This window comes from Cupressus sempervirens, chromosome 1 (genome assembly GCF_028749045.1).
Source record: "Cupressus sempervirens isolate cs-2001-9-10 chromosome 1, ASM2874904v1, whole genome shotgun sequence".
In the NCBI taxonomy this organism is placed as follows: Eukaryota; Viridiplantae; Streptophyta; class Pinopsida; order Cupressales; family Cupressaceae; genus Cupressus; species Cupressus sempervirens.
In genome coordinates this window covers 65,866,438-65,886,482 of record NC_143118.1, presented here as the reverse complement: position 1 = coordinate 65,886,482, position 20,045 = coordinate 65,866,438, and the positions used below count along the sequence as shown (strand labels likewise).

The window sequence follows — 20,045 nt, the reverse complement described above, 5'->3', positions numbered from 1 at the left end:
TAGGGTTAGGTAGTAACCCTGTAAAACCATAAAAAAATAACTCCAAGGGGTTGAGGAGATATGAGCAATTATGTGGTTCCGAACCCTGCTTTGCCAATTCTGAAAATGCACTTATTCTGTCTTCAAACTCTTGTCAAATGCTTCTCCAATGATAGGGCAAATCTGAAATCCTTATTCCAACAAAAAACAAACCCTAACAACGAATTCTCAATAAGCTCCAATGAGATGGCTGAATACCAACTCCAATTATGCAACAATTCAGGTGATATTTCACACCCTCAAAGTCACCAATCCAAGGGAGTGATTCGTTCCCAAAGATCGAAAAATTTGCAGATCCAAAGTCCACAAATGTCTTCACAATGAAGAAGTAGAAGAGTTCTCCAATCCAAGCATGTCCAAATGAGAGGCCCAGCCCTCTATTTATTCACTTTTCTAAGAAGTTGTTAGAACTTCTAGAAACATCCTTTATAATTTCTCATTATAATGCACTTTTTTATAATAAAGTAATTTTATAAAATAAAAAGTGCAACTCAAATTAAAATTATAACATGTGGGCCCCAATATCACATAATGATAAAATATAACCTCTTAACACTTCTTCAAGAGCAAGATATGACTATCTGATCCGCAGAATTGACTCTCTTTCCACACCATTTGCCTACGAGAGTCTGGAATAGGCAAATCCATGATCAATGCCATGTCGAACTAAAGAGGGGACATTACAGTCCGCCCCTCCTGAAATTGCTTGGCCTCAAGCAATCTCAACGCCGGGTGCTGCAAAATAGCCTCCCCCTCCCAAGTAGCATCCTCAACAGGTAAATCTTTCCACTTAACCAAGTATTCTCTGATCACCCTTCTACGAAGCTGCTTTTCTCTGCTCTCCAGGATGGATTCTGGTACTAAAATCAATTTTCCCTCATCGTCTAAAGGAGGTAATACTGCAGAAGGCACCACATTCTGATCCAACGCCTTCTTGAGGCGTGACACATGAAACACATTGTGCACTCTGCTGTCTGCAGGAAGCTCCAACTCATAAGCCACTTCACCAACTCGCCTGATAATCCTGAATGGTCCATAATAGCGTGGCTTAAGTTTCTCTGCCCCACTCTTCTTAAGAGTAGATTGCCTGTATGGCTGCAACATGAGGTAAACCATATCATCTACCTCAAAACTACGCTCAGTTCTCTTCTGGTCTGCATACTGCTTCTGCTGGTTCTGAGCTCTTGCAATATTGTCTTTGAGGGTAGCAACTATATCCTTACTCTCCTGTAATAATTCACCTGCACTGGGTACCCGGCTGTCGCTCAACAACAAATCCAAGAAACTAGGTGCTTCATAACCGTAAAGTGCCATGAAGGGTGTCATCTGTATAGTCATATGATATGTAGTATTGTAACAATACTCGCAGAGATGTATCCATCTGACCCAATCTCGCTGCTGAGCTGCCACATAATTCCTTAAATACCCTTCCACCCATTTGTTCACAATTTCTGTCTGACCATCGGTTTGTGGGTGATAGCTAGTGCTGGGTGTAAGCTCCGTGCCACATAACCGGAATACCTCCTGCCAAAAGTGACTCATGAAACGGCTATCCCTATCACTCACAATGTTCTGAGGCAAGCCGTGCAATCTGAAAACCTCCCGAAAGAAAACCTCTGCCACCTGAGCTGCTGAATGTGTAGTGGTGATAGGAAAGAAATGAGCATATTTCGTTAATCTATCTACCACCACATAAATACAATCTCGTCCTTGTACCTTGGGCAAACCTGTGATAAAGTCCATGGAGATGCATTCCCACTTCCTGTCGAGAATCGGAAGTGGCTGTAGGAGCCCTGCCGGATAGCTGTGTTCTTGTTTATTTTGCTGGCAAACAAGTCACTCTCGAACATACTGCAAAACATCAGCTTTCAGCCCTTTCCAAGTGAACCGCTCTCGAACTGACTTGTAAGTCTTGAAGTACCCGGGATGGCCTGCTGTCGGTGAGTCGTGAAGTGCTCTCATAATCAGTTGCTTAACCTTCGATCCTGGGACTAGGTAAATCCTGTTCTTGTAAATGATCAAATCATCCACAAGTGTGTATCTGGTATCAATCACTGTTCCCTCTACTATATCGGAGGCCCATGCATCCCTGGCATACTCTGTTATAATCAAGTGTCGCCAATCCTCTGATATCTGAACCATAACAGTGAGGTGTGGCCTTCGAGATAGAGCATCTGCAACAACATTCTGAGTTCCCTTGACATATGAGATGTCAAAATCATATGCCTGCAACTTACTTACCCACTTTTGTTGGCGATCATTCAGGCCCTGCTGTCCCAAGAAATGCCTCAGACTGTTATGATCAGTTTTAATACAAAACTTGCTACCCACAAGATATTGTCTGAATTTGGCCAAAGCATGCATGATGGCCAACATCTCCTTATCATATATACTGAATGAACGCTCAGGGCCTCTGAGCTTCCTGCTCTCATAAGCTATGGGGTGCTTATTCTGCATAAGTACAACACCTACTCCCTCTCCAGATGCATCACATTGAAGCTCAAATGGCTTCGTGAAATCAGGTAATGCTAGAACTGGGCACGTAGTCATTATCTCCTTAAATCTCATAAAACAGTCCTGTGCCTTCTGAGTCCACACAAATTCCCCTTTTTTCAGTAAATCTGTCATGGGAGCTGCATGTCGTGAGTAGCCATTGACAAACCTGCGATAAAAACCACATAAACCAAGGAACCCCCTTAACTGTGTAAGGTTCTCTGGTGGAGGCCAATCAACAATAGCGCGAATCTTTTCAGGATCCATCCGCACTCCCTTTGCACTAATGATGTGTCCTAAATATAACAGCTCGGTCATCCCTAAGTCACATTTGGACTCCTTTGCATACAAGGACTCCTTCTGTAGAATGCTCAACACCGTCTCCAAATGCTCTAGATGCTCCTGCCATGATCGGCTATAGATCAAAATGTCATCAAAAAACACCAGCACGAATTTCCTCAACTGATGGTGGAAAACTCTGTTCATAGTAGACTGGAAAGTGGTAGGTGCATTGGTCAAGCCGAAAGGCATGACTACAAACTCAAAGTGCCCACAATGACATCTGAAAGCAGTTTTCTCAATATCCTGTTCACGGACTCTGATCTGGTGATATCCTGATCTCAAATCAATTTTCGTGAAATAACAGGCCCCATGCAATTCGTCTATCAACTCATCAATGCGAGGAATAGGATACCTGTTCTTAATGGTTCTCTTATTTAATGCCCTGTAATCAATACACATCCGAAGCGTTCCATCCTTCTTTTTTACCAAAACAATAGAAGATGCAAAAGGTGACTTACTAGGTCGGATGTGCCCCATAGCTAGCAACTCCTCAATGGTCCTTTCGATCTCATCCTTGAGTCGCTTTGGATGTCGATATGGTGTGATCATGATAGGTTTAGCACCTTCTTCCAGTTCAATAATATGCTCAATACCTCTGTCCGGTGGCCTGCCTGGTGGAATCTCACTGAATACCTTTTCGTACTTAATCCTCAACTTTTGAATATCAGGATGATATTCCACCTTATGTTGCTCCTCCTGTGTAGGTATCAAAGTACAAACTGCTGCCCACTCTATATCATTATGCCTAGTTAATCTCTCCAGCCGCCTAAATGAGATAGTCCTGATGTCTCCATTACGGATAGCCTTTAGCACATGAATCCTACCATTCATTTCGAATTGTATCTCCATATCCTCTAATCTCAGGGTAACCACCTTCAATGAATGTAGCCACTGCATCCCAAGTACTATGTCCATGTCACCCATGTTGACCACATGATAATCCGCCTTAAACTCATAGTTGTTCAAGCGCAAAGGTAAGTCTCGTACCATCCTGTCACAACGAAGAGTGTATCCATCAGTTACCTTGACTCAGTCCTTCGAACTCCTCAGTAATGAGTCCACGCTTCTCTACAAATCGTGCATCAATGAAATTATGCGTGGCACCTGTGTCCAACAATGTAATAACCTTCTGTCCAACCAAGACTCCCCGAAGTCTGAAAGATCCCTCTCTCTGGATACTAGACAGTTGTGCTTCCTGTAAATGTAGCTCTGTTTCCTGCCTTTGCCCTGCACTGTCTATCTCCTGCTCTCCCTCTGCTTCATCAGGATCCTCATCATGATGTTCTGAACCATCTGAATCTGAGCCTTCGTAATAAGCCCACATTGCCCGGTTGGCCTTCCCTTTTGGCCTCATAGGACAGTCATGGCCGTACTCATACGGGCCTTTGCAATAGAAGCATAGCTTCTTCCTACGCAAGTCATTAAGTGTCTCCTTGTCCAGCCTCTTACTTTCTTCCTTAGGTAGCTGTGCCTCTCTATGAAAGGGTTTCCTGTCCTTATCTTTTCCTGAAGGGAAACTCTTTGCCTGAAATTTATTTTTAGAAGCTGAAGAGGAATCCATGTCACGAGCTTTCTTAATAGCTTCCTGCAAAGTGGGAGGGTTGAGAGCTTTAATCCACCCTCTCAACGGATCAACTAACCCATCCATAAATAAAACCAATAGCCTTCGTTCAGATACATCTGTTACTAACACTGCAAGTTTCTGAAACTCTGAAATGTATGTTTCCAATGAGCCCCACTGTTTAAGCTGGGCTAATTCCTTGAAATGGAGCTCTGGATCTTTCTTATCAAAACGTTCAATCAGTCTCTCCGTAAACTCCACATATGAGGTAATGTGTGCATGACCCATAGTGATCATACCATGATGCCACCATTCGTGTGCTAACCCATCCAGGTGAATTGCTGCATACTTAATAGCTTCTTCCTCAGACATAGGATTCAATTGAAAGTATGTGTCAAGCTTTTGAACCCAAGCTCTTGCTGTAGACTTCCCCGAGCCATCATAATATGGTAACTGTAGTTTTCCTACTTTCTTTCGTAGCTCATAGTTCTGAGTCCTGTCTTGTCCACGGGGCATATGCTTCATCCGCACATCCATATACTCTCTAAAGGTGATTGCAGCTGTAAAATCTGGTCCTCTTGCTTCCCAATCTCTCCTCAGCTGATCCTGTATGTCAGTGATCTGGGGTTCTGGTACCGGCTGCTCTGGAGCTCTAGGAAGGAACGTAGGAATCATAGGCCTCGAACTTACTGTCCGAGCTTGCTGGGGGGCATGACCGAAATTGTTCCCAATTTGTTCGCCTCCATTATGTCTCTCATCCTGATTATTCCCATTCTGATTGTGACCATTCTGATTATTTCCTCCACCTATGTTAGCGTTCAACCCCATTTGTCGAGCCATCATCTGCATCATAAGCTCCATTCTTTGATTCTGTTCTTGTGCTCTTTGTTCGGCTAATCGCTGTCCCTGTGCCAGGGTGTCTAATAACTGTAAAAATCTTTCCTCTTGCGGATCTGGACCGGCATTCCCGCCTCTATCCATATTGTAGTCGTAGTCTTGATCAAAAAATACCTCCCCTGTGTCTGTATGACTGGATTCTATGTCCACCTGGATAGATGAGCTAGACTGTTCGCTCTGCAGGTCAGAAATCCTATCTTGTCTTGCTTTGGTATTGCGGAAATTATAAGGCCTTTGTCGCATGCTCTGATTTTAGTGTTTTGACATTTCGTCAAACACTTTCCCTCCTATCCAGCTGTTCCAAATTCCCTATAAGACCTCCACAAGATGGCAGGACTTATAGCTCTGATACCACTGTAATGACCCTCTCTATAAAGGCCACAGAAACCCTCAAACTGAACTTAGGAATTTTGTCAAACACTTGGCGTGTAACAATATTCAGAATATGGTAATTTCAGATTTGATACTTTCAGAATATAATCATAGAATTACAATATATATAAAGCCATTGAACTATATTTCAATTACAATGCAATAAATTCTGAAATTATTTTATTACCAATTCTGGACTGATTATTACAATGACTGTATGACAGCAAATTTACCCAAAAATTGACATATATTTGAGAATGCAAGAACCTGGTTTGAAGAACTATGGAAGAACACCACGCTTTGCTGCAGATCGTTGATGAAGACCTCCAACCGCACCCCCAAACTGTCCTTAATTTGCTGCTGCTGCCCAAACTAGCAGGGCCGTACCAGGCCGTACCTGTACGGCTGCTGAAATAAAATAATATTAGGGTTTTGGGACCCCCAAATGCAAGGAAAATGGGCGCCTAGGGTTAGGTAGTAACCCTGTAAAACCATAAAAAAATAACTCCAAGGGGTTGAGGAGATATGAGCAATTATGTGGTTCCGAACCCTGCTTTGCCAATTCTGAAAATGCACTTATTCTGTCTTCAAACTCTTGTCAAATGCTTCTCCAATGATAGGGCAAATCTGAAATCCTTATTCCAACCAAAAACAAACCCTAACAACGAATTCTCAATAAGCTCCAATGAGATGGCTGAATACCAACTCCAATTATGCAACAATTCAGGTGATATTTCACACCCTCAAAGTCGCCAATCCAAGGGAGTGATTCGTTCCCAAAGATCGAAAAATTTGCAGATCCAAAGTCCACAAATGTCTTCACAATGAAGAAGTAGAAGAGTTCTCCAATCCAAGCATGTCCAAATGAGAGGCCCAACCCTCTATTTATTCACTTTTCTAAGAAGTTGCTAGAACTTCTAGAAACATCCTTTATAATTTCTCATTATAATGAACTTTTTTATAATAAAGTAATTTTATAAAATAAAAAGTGCAACTCAAATTAAAATTATAACATGTGGGCCCCAATATCACATAATGATAAAATATAACCTCTTAACACTTCTTCAAGAGCAAGATATGACTATCTGATCCGCAGAATTGACTCTCTTTCCACACCATTTTCCTACGAGAGTCTGGAATAGGCAAATCCATGATCAATGCCATGTCGAACTAAAGAGGGGACATTACAAACCTCCATCTGAATCCGAGTAGTTTCCCTCTGAATATCATTTCTTGTATATGATCTTTCTCTTTTAGTGAAGATATGCATCATCAATCAAGTCCAAGGCTCTATACACTTTGCATTGCTTGATCATCCCATTGCTTCTTGTCTTGTAAACAAGAGGTATTAATAATTACTCATAAAGAATCAACCTATATAGAGCTTAATGCTAAAAGTAAACACTATTTCCAATGCTATATAAAAAATTTCATACTCAAGGAATACTTATCTCTTTGTAATGAGATCTACGAAAGGAAACTACTGCCTTATATTGTCTAAAAGTCTCAACTTTGCTTTGGCATATCAAACACTTTGTACTTAAAATAGTTAACCCTCTTGAAATATCCCCAGTATATATTTACCCGATCTTTTCAAGATAATATTTAGAACATAAACATATGAAGTTGCATTATAAAACCAATAATATAAACGATAGATTCTCAGAAAAAACCTTGAATTAAGCTATTGCATTATACATCAGCAATACAATAACCAACCTTCAAATGGTCCAATCTTAAACACAGTTCTACAGTCAAATTGGAACACTAAGAAAAGAACTTGTAAGCACACGTGAGACACCTGATGTGACGTCTCCAAGGACAATGGGTTTGCATTCATTATCTACCGGCATGAGCGGCTATGTCCTCATGTTGGCTAAAAGCTGAAGCTTTTTGAATAACTCTTGCAAGAGAGAAATTGAAATCCGAATCATAAAACCCAACATGCCAAATGAACGAGTCTCTTCTCCTTAATCCTTACAGCTGTGACTCTTCGACTCCCTTCCTATCTTTTCGTCTTTCCCTCCTTGTCACTTTAGCCCACTTTATATTACTAAATTCACCCTTTTATAATCTTAGCCCACGCTCTCATAGTCAATTTTGATATTATATGAATATGTCTTTAAATCTTCTAATGTCCCAAAAGGGGACATTACACCTTTGTTGATTGTGACACATGAAAATAAGTCCTACCAACTCATATCCAAGAACAACATCTTGAGACTCTTCACAAGAAGTTGTGGGTAATTTATGCACTTTGATACATGATGCATGTAGGACAAAATATCCTTTATCACTGATTGAAACATGCTTTCTCTTCAAGATGGGTTTGACATAATCCTTCCTATCTATCAATACCTTATGAGTAGCCATTTTCCTATCACTTAAAGGGTGATCTCGCAAATTTGTAGCAGCATGGTGGATTTTCTTCACAAAATCACCTCAATGATCATATCCAAATCAAGACCAAGATTACAATACAAACTATATATACGATTCAACACTCTCACACTTAGAACAATAATTACAGAGAGCTCCATAATACAATTTGGCTCATATACTTTTTAGCAGAGTAACGTGAATTGTGACGATTGAGGCGATTTGGTGATCCAACTAAGGCCGAGTGATTCATGGTGAGTCGGGTGAATTGGCTTGCCGATTTTTGGGTCAAAAATTGCTAAAATCGCGATTCACTAAAAATTGCCCAAAATCCCCTGAAATCGGCTCGAAAAATCGACAAATATTTCATTATAGAGATTTTATTACTTGACAAAAATTTCTCAAATCTGGACAATCCCTTCGACGAATTTGCATCGAATACTGAGTATGGATGCACGATTGAATCTCATCCTATATCATGTTTGAATTCATGAGAGAATTGAGTTAAAATGACAAGCATAATTTCCCATCAAATTTATGGAATATTATGAAGGTGCCAAATTTAGCTAAAGAAGCTATGTCGATTCATGAAGAATATCAAAATGCAATTTCCTTTCAACATAAATCAATCTTGCATTTTCTTATGGTAGCATCGACGCATATTCATCCACGGGAGCTTCATTTTTCTCAAAAAACCCTAATTTTTAACTTAAAATTGCAACATCAGGAAGCCTAATATTGAGAGCTTGCGAATACGGGAAATCACAAGGGTAAGATTGGAGGATGCCGGAAATTGCGAAATGGTAAGTAAAAATGGTGAGCAATGTTTTAATATATATATTATTTTATTCTTTATCATTTTATTTATTTATTTCTTTAGGAGATTAAAAATGATGAAAATCATTCTTGTTCCTCATTTATATTTCATATATGTTTTAAAAGGTAAAAGAAATTTGATCTTTATTAAATTTTTTAAAATCGAATATATTTACAAGTAACAGATTAATATTAACTTGGAGATATTTATATAATCTTTCACAATGTTGTGAAAATTTATAAATATTGACAACATTTATAATTCTATAATATATATATATATATATATATATATATATATATATATATATATATATATATATATGTCATGACTCATTATGATTCTATGATTTTTATTTACTTAAGCTACAATTTACATTTTACGTATGTGATGGATTTATCAATTAGGTTTCTTGTTTATGTATGTTAACTTCTATTTGATGATGTTTTAGTTATATTCAGTAAAGGGTGCATGAAACAAATTTTAAATCGTTAAAATCTTTAAATTTCAAGGGTTTTTCCACTTTGCCGATTCATAGTGGCGATTCAGGCGATTCATAGGCGATTCACGATTTGAGTAAGCCTTGCCAATTCTGATCCAATTCCGATTTTTCTTTTTTTTCTTTTTAGAGCAGAGAGAATGCCAAAAACTCTAATCACTGTAATTGCACAGATTGAAAGACGACCCTTTTTTTGAATAGAAAATTAAAAGAAACTCTTGATCTAACCTTCGTGGGTTGCCGAGACATCTCGACAAGAATAATACTGAAGTTTTTGAATGACAATTCAAGAAAGACTCGAATAGAAATGATAATAATTAATCTGCAAAATAGGATTAGTATCTGATAGAACAGTTTCTCTCCTTCATGGTATATATTTGAGAAATACCAAAAAAATGTTTCTTATGAAATCTTCTCTGCTTGACGAAAGTTATAAACACCCAAAATACTGCCTGACACTAAAAATGTGATGTAATCAAAACAATAAGAATTAACAAGAGAGAGTCCGAAGGTGAACGAATATCAGCCAAGGGTGGCAATATCTCAAAACTGAGCAGCAATATCAACAACTCCTTCAGATGACCTACGAACCATGCACTGATGATTGCACATGACAACCATAATAGTACAATCCAAAAAAAAGATGAGCTGCTGACTAAGATGCTACAAAAGACATAATAAAATGAACCATATAAAAGAATATTAATGATGTCAAAAGAGAACAAACTAACACACGACTATTGCAAGATGATAAACAAGTATCTCATAATACATCCGAAGAAGGATAAGAGGAAAACTTCTGTCATTATAAATAGGTGAACTTAGCAGCGAACCAAGACACAAAGGAGAGCAAGAAAAATAAATGCAAATAGCAAAACATAAGAACAACATCTTAAGAACAAGCAAAATGGAACAAGCATGCACAGAAGATCTTTGTTGCTGCTACCATCTTCAACATTTACAGATAGCTTTAAACGGTTGTGAAATTCGCAACTAATACACGAGCTAAAGAAAAGAGACTTCCTTAAATGTTATTATCTAACTTGGCTTTGATACCATGTTAATGTTTAAGCCTAGAAATAATGGAAAACAATAATAAAGAACAAAAAAGGTACAAAATACACAAGATATTTATCGAAAACCCTCCAATCTAGAGAGAAAAACCCAGCCACACCAAAAAAAATATTACATTTATTAATAAAAATGTTCAAGTACAATGCTTTCCACTTGATGCCGTGCATCTTTGCACTAAGCAATGACATTTATAAATTGAAACGGGAGGCTCTTCATATTACACCCGAAGGTCTCCTCAATTTCCAAATGCAACACCCTTCATGTTTCCAAATGCATGACAGTTCGCATGATACATGTCTCTTCATACAAATATTATCTCAAATATTATCATAAATATCTTCTCCAGCTGTAAACACAATCCATAGGTATTATCTCAATTTTAATATATGTAGAGATAAATATTTCTATCGAAGCAACAATCTTCAACATTTCCAATGCAATCGATACATAGAATCTTCAAATATTGAATAAGCTTTGCTTAAAAGAACAAAAATGAGAGTTGCCAATATTGAATAATGAACAACATTGATATGATCATAGCACTTGCTCAGCTGAATGCGTCCATAACATAGAGATGCATGAAAATTATTCCTATCTTCTTCATCGTCGTGGTTTCAGACACACACATACCCTTGATAAAACAACTGGTTACAAAATAATAAATTAACAGAGAATGTCTCAACAATCACACACTGATCATATATGAATATGACAAAAGATAAAATATGTATCGCATGAGCAATATTGTACTGAACAGAACTGGATCAACTATCATACAACTGATCGTAAAGAAAACAAATAATACACAGAAAATTGAAGGTGTCTCTGCCCTTTTGGTGTAATAAAAACCAGTAAAAAAATATGATAAAAGTTCTGGCAATCCTGTTAATAATATTGATAAATATAAATCTCTGAAGATCATGAGCCATAACTTGTCTCCTCGCCAAAATGAAGAGTCCTGCAAGGAAGTTGGATGGACAACGGTAATGAAATGATATAACTCACAAAGATAATGAATGGACCGTCGACTTCCAAACATTAAACAGCCAGCAAACCACATGATGCCAAGATGGGATAACATATTACAAAACTGCTAGAATAAATGAAGACACAGACATGGTGCCAAGAATAAAGAAGCGGTGCCATGTCATTCTGTGCCATGAATACAAAATGATGACATGCCATTTCTATCAGCAGTCAACAAGAATGAGAGGAAAAAAGAAACCTGATGAAAATGAAGAGCTGAACAAATAAGCAAATTCCTGCTGAGTGAAAATGAAAACTCTAGCAAATGTAATAAAGAACTCTGTTGCAGCTATTCAAAATTGAACACATACAATTGCCTACAAAATACTAATACAATCTGCAACAAATACACAATGTAGTGGACAAGAGAAACTCCCTTATTTGCTGTTGTCTAACCCCCTCTGTTACCATGTTAATGTTTTGCCCAAAAATAAAAATAAACAACAATAAGCAAAATGAAGAACAATTAGACACGTAGAGGCACAACAATTTATCTTGTGGAAACCATCCCACTTGAGGGAAAAAATCGAGCCAAATAAAAAATATCTCTTTTATTAAATAAAAGAAGTTCAAGTACAATGCTTTCAACCGAAATAATGCTTATCACACAAAGCAATCATATATATATATATATTGAATTGGGACTCTTTGTATCATACTTGAAAGTCTCTTTATTTTCCAGATGCAAGTCTCTTCGTATTTCCAAATGCATGTCTCTTTGCATGTTGCATGTCTCTTTATACATGTTGCATGTCTCTTTGCACGTTGCACGTCTCTTTATACATGTTGCATGTCTCTTTATATAATGAATATTTAGGATGAGACACCTAATACACATTGAATGCCACATTGTGCTCACGAAACTTGTTTATAAGAAAGATACAAATGAATATGACCGAAGTATCATCATAAATATCTTCTCTAGTAATATCAGAGATCAAAAATCTCTATTGCAGCTATAATCTTCAACACTTGGATTAGGGGATTGGCGTCCCCAATAGTTTGGTCCCTACAACTCTATTCAAGGAGTGGTGTTTTCATCACAAGTTGTAATTCTTGTGGGTTGGTGCCTACAAAACAGTGCGAGTTCTTTATTTTCTTTGTGAGGTTGGATTTCGGTAGTAGATTTAATTCCCAACAAATATTCTTACTGTGGATTTTCCCTTCTAGATTTCTACACAAATTTGGTCTTCCTGTGTTGATGTATGCTTAAATTATGCTTAGTAGTTCTTATGATAGTTTAAGTTATTAATGGTAATTAGTGTTGAATTGAGGTAAAATTGGCATATACTGATTCACCCCTCCCTCTCAGTAAATTTGTGTGCATAATATATTGATTCATGAGAATTCTGTTGGCTAAAATTTTTGTACGTCACTAACCATGACTTCCAAATTGTAACTTTAGGCAACATTTCATGAAATTTCTCTCTCCTCTCGGCAATAGGGGAGGCTCCCTTCTTACCATAGGTGGCTTCAACAAGAACTTAACTGAAATTATAGAAAGGATGGTTCTCTTGATCAATTCTCTTTTTTCAAGAATGATTTGCATACAACTAAAACTTTCCAACTTAACAAAAAGTGTCTTGTTGCTACGATAATACTAGTGACATTGGAATTGGTGTAAGAGCAACATGACGGGTAGTGGTTTACTTTTTATATTTTGTGAAACAAAAATAGGAACCCAAAGTCTCTTGCACTTGTCTCGAATGAAGATTCAAGGAAAATGACTATAAGGCACAAAGTCTCTTATTGGATACCCTCAAATTCAATAAAAACACTTACAATTGAAGCCCAGAGTCTTCAAATCTAAGTGATTACAGCCACTACTGTCTATTACAATTTGTCCTCCTTCAGCACAAAGTCTTCAAAAGTTCAAATTGGTTATGAATGCAATAGGCAGCTCAAAGTTAGCACTATTATGATCAAAGCTCCAAAACACACAAAGTTTTAAAGCAAGTTGCTTGTTTTATTGATAGCAATTTAGATTTACATCCAAGCACAAAGTCTTAGAGTGCACATATAAACTGACAAAATTTTCTTGCCTTGCCAAAAGATCATTATTTACAATGAGCTCCCTCCTTTATATGGGAAAATAGGAGAGAGAAAGGTGGAGGAAAAGGAGGAAATCTTCAACCACTTTGACTTATTCTCTAGCAAACTTCTAACTAACTAATTTGACTTATTCAAAGTTGCATGCCTAATGTGATTACGACTTGATTACATGTTACAACTTCGCACGTGATACTATCACATACAATTACATCTTGTTTTTCCATTACATGTGATGAAAATTGTAACATCCACATTTCTAGGGTCTTAATTAACAACTAACATATCCAAAAATTACAGATATTACTTCATTTCATAGGGAAAACAGTTAAATCAGTTTCGTTCATATGAATGAGATTAACGGTTAAAATCAGTTAAACAAAATTTCTTAACTAAGAATTTAAAACACCATCAATGAATTTACTATGGAAATTAAAATCTACATACGATGGAATTTGAGACCGAAATCAATCTAGGGATGCTTCTACAACCACCCAGGTTAGTCCACAAATACCATTATAACAATATCAAATGACAACTACCATTCAATACCGCTATATCAAAATCAAATGACAATTACCACCAAACACCACTATATCAATTAGGGCCTCACATACCACTGTATCAACTAGGGCATTGATAACCATTGGATCATTTAGGGCATCAGATACCACTGTATCACTTAGGACTTCAGATACCACTGTATCATTTAGGGCATCAATAACCACTAGATCATTTAGGGCTTCAGATACCACTGTATCATTCATTTTTCGCCGATTTTCTATATTGTGGCATTAACATAAGATTAGAAGATATGCTCATAATCATTATTCTTATATATGGAAAACTGAAATAACAATCCTATAGATATATTCCATATTCAGTTAGAAGATCAACCGATCTAACTGGTTGCCAATTATATTGACGATAAGAATTGTTTTCTTTTAAAGAAATAACTGTAACGATAATACAACTCAATTAATCTTACCTTCTACTTGAACATACATCATAAAAGTAAAAATACCTGTTTCTGACAAACGTTTGAATGCATAGCTTATCTTTGTCTGTTGCACGTCCGACAACTTGGGGAGAGGTGAAACATTGTCAGGGGCTTAACCACCCAACCTCGGACCAAAACTTATCCCCACACAATCTCTAATGAGAAAGACCCTCCCTACCTGAAATAGTCAGGGAACATCTTGTCATCCACTGAGCATCCTGGTATCTAATCACACCACTCGACTTGACAGCAGGAGAATACAATAAACATGACCATGCATGGGCTATCAAATGATTCCTTTAAAAAAAATAATAAACATTGTTATGTCACATCTTATTTTGTTTCATGTTATTATAGATTCCTTTTTCTCACCTCTTCACCTCTTCACCCTTTTCCTTGGCTATATAGTCAGGTGAATCCCAGGTGTTTGAATATCAGAGCAACCAACTCTTTTTGTTGATCCTTAATTGAATTAAAGAATATTGTATGTTTCCATCTTGTCACAAACTGTGACTTGAAAGAATATGTTCTTAAAAACTAGCAGAAATATCATCGATTCTGATTTCCAAATTGTATATTTAAATCATGATTCTAGGGCATCTTAAATAACTCTTTCTCAAGAGGTTCTATCCGATGATTATAACTATAGTTTAACTGTTAAGGAAAACGGAGACCAGTAGCAATTGATAAGAAATATACAGCTATGCTTGGAAAATGATTGATTATATACTTCCAGCATTTCGCAATCTGTGATTTGAGAGATTATATACGTTAGGACTTGTAGAAATAAAAGTCATTCGGTTCTGATTTCCAATGGCAAAAATAATTCATGTTTCCATATCTTGGACACTTGCTTTGACTAATAGTAACAACTTCCTAAGGTTGTTTAAGTGTGAATGAATATAATCTGCAGTTTATTGCTATGGAAATCGAAATGCATTAATAGTTATTAAAGGAATTATAGCAATATTTGGAAAATGATCAACCACATGACCTAGTATAAATTTTGGAAATGTCAGAACCTTGTTAGACACTTGTTTATCTGTTCTTCTTCAATTGATTTTGCAATATGTTAAGGCGACCTACACTTCAGCAAGGTGGAAATATGCAGCAGCCTGTACAAGAATAACAATGTTTATATTCTACAAAGATCTGAGTTTGCAGAGGTTCGAATGGGTGTGAAGCCGGAAGTATGAGCAGAGTAAAGGTGGAATGATGGAGAAGTTGGGAATGGAAGAAGGGAGCCGAGCTTGAATAAGGTAGTCGGATGCTTGAAAAAGATCTCCGCCTCTCACTCACAACTTCAATAAAAAGGAAAAGACGTGACTCCTTGGCTTCCGTAACTTAAAGAATATCTTGGCTTTTTGAACACCAATTAATAATGCCAAGCGTTAAATCGGTTTTCAAACAAGAAAAAGAATGAAAAGATGGAAAAAGACTTGGAAGGTTATAATTCGAAATATAAATATATGTACATGTAAATATATTGGTGAAGTGACATCATTTTATTATAAGAAAATAATATGATGGTGTCACTTCATTTTTATATCTGTGTATGTACATATATATATATATATATATATATATATATATATATATATATATATATATATATATATATATATATATATATATATATATATATATGGTGAAAGATCAATTAAAATCCTTTGAGGTATGTTTTATATTTTAATTAATTTATTTTATGTTTTAAATTGTTTATTTAATAGTTCATGTGGTTCCATCGATTGTATCTTGATGTTCAAGTCGCTAGCTCCTCAACCCATTTACCTAGTGATGGTGATGCTCCTGTGCCTAATTCTTTTTTGACAATGCTTCCACCTTTTCGACATGCTTCCTATAAGGAAATTCTCCACAGTTAAATCATATGACCATAAATAATCGTAATGACTAACCGCCTATTCAATTCCACGAATTCGTGATAAATAATCAACTAGCATGTTATCTTCATATGAAATTATAACGACTAACCATCTTACCATTTCGTAGGATTATAACAAATTTAATTGTCAATTGATTTCATGTGAACTACAATGGCTATATTTTAAATTAGGTCAAAAATTGGGATGTAACAAAAATAATCCAAGTGCCTGAAAAGACACGACTTTTTATTACATCATCATTTTTCTCTCTTCATGTTGCAATAGGATGTTCAATGATTGACGTGCTCGGGTTTGGTGGAAGCTCTTGAATTGGAACATGAACTTGCATCCTTGCTTTCTCTGTAGTGTAATGGTGATTGTCTCTTAAAAAACACATTTGTTTCTTTTCATCTTCGTTTTGAAAACATCTCATGCATTTAATCATTCTCTCATCTAATTGTAAGCTTGATTATGTGATTGCTCTTGCTTCGAGTTCCTCTTTCTTTGCGTGTTTGGGGTTATGCATGTTGTCTTTATTGAGTTTCTAGAAAACCAACATATGTTCTTTCAAGCATAGATGGGTCCATTGGGCACAATACGAATAGGGAAAGTGTATGGGATGATCATTGACAACGAATGAGCAAATGGGTTAAGCTCGAAACAGCTAAAAAAGGATTAGGAAAACCAAAAATAGGTTTTTCAAGCTCCATTGTATGTACGGCCAGCAAGCTTGGAGAAAGTGAATGAGAAGAAAAACTGAGCAACACGTTGGGCATAGCATGTTTTAATAAGTGCAAAAAGTGATACTCTATTCGGCAAGCATGTCGGAGAAACTTCAACCATAGGAAAGCCATATGGAGGTCCATGGAACGCATGGTGGTGGGGTTTTATCTTGCATTTGCATGTGAGGAAAACAATGAGCTTGCCTTTCTTTTGAGAACGAGATTTTACACCCGACTGCATATGCAAGTAAATGGAAACTTGCACATGCAACTTGGAGAAGTAGATAGAAGATAGAAGGAGCAACTTCACGCACACAAAAAGAGATGCAAATCTAAACATGGAAATGACAAAGATTTGCATTCACAAGAAAACAATATATACATCAATGCTTTAAGGGAAATAACAAAGGAATTTTATCCCAACTCCACCAAAAATGAGAAAACAAGTCTTTATCCAAATCTTGAGCAAATCTGAAATAAATCCAAGAGATTTAGAATTTTAGATTTGTCCAACATCACAAGACTTATATAGATTTCAAATTTCAAACATTGAGGATAGTCAAGATTTGAATTTAGACATGTGGAGATAGTTAGAGAGATTAAATGCCCAAAACTTACAACAAACTTTGACCAAATCAAGACCATATGCAAATGCATTAAAAAATGGCGCCTAGGGCATCATTTTAAGCTTGGAAATGATGAAGAACAAGCTGGAAATAAAATACATACACTAGGAAGCTCTTTGGAAGAATTTGAATGTGGGAAAAACTCACAAATGAGTCGTTTTTGGCAAAGAATGTGCCCTAGACCGGCTGTTTTTGACCAAAAACATTTGTATATTAATGTGCTTTCACTCCCAAATTCGCCACTCTTCAAAAATGCCTTCTTTTTTAGTCAAAAACGTGGATTTTTTTAACGAAAACACTTGCCAATATGTTGCCACTACATGGATGCCCTTTTTTGGAATGTTTGCATGTGAAAAATGTGCCTCAAAACCCTCCAAATGCAGAGTGCAAGTTAAAAAAGGGATTTCTTTGTGCAAATGCATATATTATAATGTATGCAATAGCATGGAAAATTGCCACCAATGAAGACTTGTTCAAGGGCTGCCTTTAGATGCGTTTTTGGAAGGCAAACACACATACAACAATGCATGCTCTCAAAAAAAAATCGCCACTCTCAGCCTTGAAAAGAAAAACACGTTTTTTAGGAGTAAACACATGTATTAAAAACACATGCTTTCGTCCAAAAAATCACCACTTAAGTCTTTAAGGGAAAAAAAACACATTTTGAAACGGTAAAAACATGTGTTTTATTAAGTTCAACACATGCAAAACCAGCAAAAATCGCCACCCTTAACTTGGCAAAGGTAAACACATTATTTGGAAGTAAAGTCATGTATGTAGAAACATGTAAAATGATCTCAAATTGCCACTTAGTCTATTGGCTTTAAGACTTAGTGGAGAACGTGTTTTTGAAAGTCATTTACATATATTTTAAAAACATATGCAGTTGGGCTCAAATTTGCCACTTTTGACTTAGGCTAGATAAAAATAAGTTTTTAAAACATCACACACATGCACTTGGGTCAAAAATCACCACCTATGTCTTTGAAGAGCATTTGTATATTGGAAAAACATGCAAGTTGATTTCAAAAGTCCAGTAAGTGATTATTTTAAAAGATGTATATGCAATGAGTCTTAAAAACTCTATTTAAATGCATTAAAATAATTAAAATAAACTATATATACAACAACATATGTAAATGAGTTAGATTTTCTCACTTATATTAATTGAATAAGCTTTAAATATGCAAATACATATTAAAAACCCACATTACACATTAAAACGTGTTATTGCATATAAAAAGTCCATTTGGGACTTATAATTTTCTGGGCAGATTTTCATGAAGTATTTTGCATGTGGATGTATGCAACATGCAATAAAAATCCCACTTTTATGTCTTAAGTCATCCCATGTATTTATATTAAATATCTAACTATAGTTTTTAATAAAGTAGCATGAAAAATAGTTCTTGAAATAGGCTATTTTCATAAAACATAAAAAACTATAGTCAAATCAACTCAGAATGAGTTGAAATTTTAAAATAGACTACAAAATCCACTTAAATATTAAATATAATTTAATATCGTGCAATTACCAATAAAAGGTCCACTTTCATGAGATTTTTAATAAAAATATGTAGTTGACATGGAAACCCCACTTTTTCCCTTATAACTCGAGCTAGACAACTCTGATTTGGACCTAAGTTAGCTCAAATAGAGCAGAATTCCAAGGGCTATTCACCAAACGCAAAAAAAAAGCAAAAAACTAATTACAACACACAAAAAAAGAAAAGAAAAGACCTGAAAGTTTACCAAAAATGGAGTATTTGTAGTGTGAGAAGAAAAACTCTCACTAACAAACAATTGGGGATAATCTTGACGGAAAACCTTCAAAAGAACACATAGACAAGACTGCGCAAAGAACAATTAGGAGATAATGAATTATTTTCATGATGTCTCATCAATGCATTAAAACAAAGAAGATGCGCCTATGAATCCATGAGAAAATTGTGTATGGTTGCCTCAATTTTGTGATGTCAAAATCGAGGACAACAAATTCAAACCGTGTGATTTGAACTAACACCTCTACATAGGAGATTGGCTGTCTTTGAAATTGGGAGCTGCTTGCTTCCCAACGTGAATGGTTTTGTTTATTGTTTTAAATTGTTGTCTTTTTTTTGATAGGTAAGAGGCCAGGCCAAGATTAATTATTATTATGTGTTGTGATTAATTATTATTATTTATCAAGCTTGAGTAGACTCGAACCCAAGACCTCCCAGATAAGAGGTTCACAATTTACCTTTGTGTTGTAGGCTTTTGCCTATTT

The 20,045-nt window shown here is 36.2% G+C and overlaps 1 protein-coding gene across 2 annotated transcripts in view; it reads left to right on the top strand.

Moving 5' to 3' along the window:
- LOC149576177 (homogentisate prenyltransferase) overlaps positions 1 to 20,045 on the top strand; it is a 121,322-nt gene that overhangs the window by 15,310 nt on the left and 85,967 nt on the right. The window lies entirely within an intron of this gene.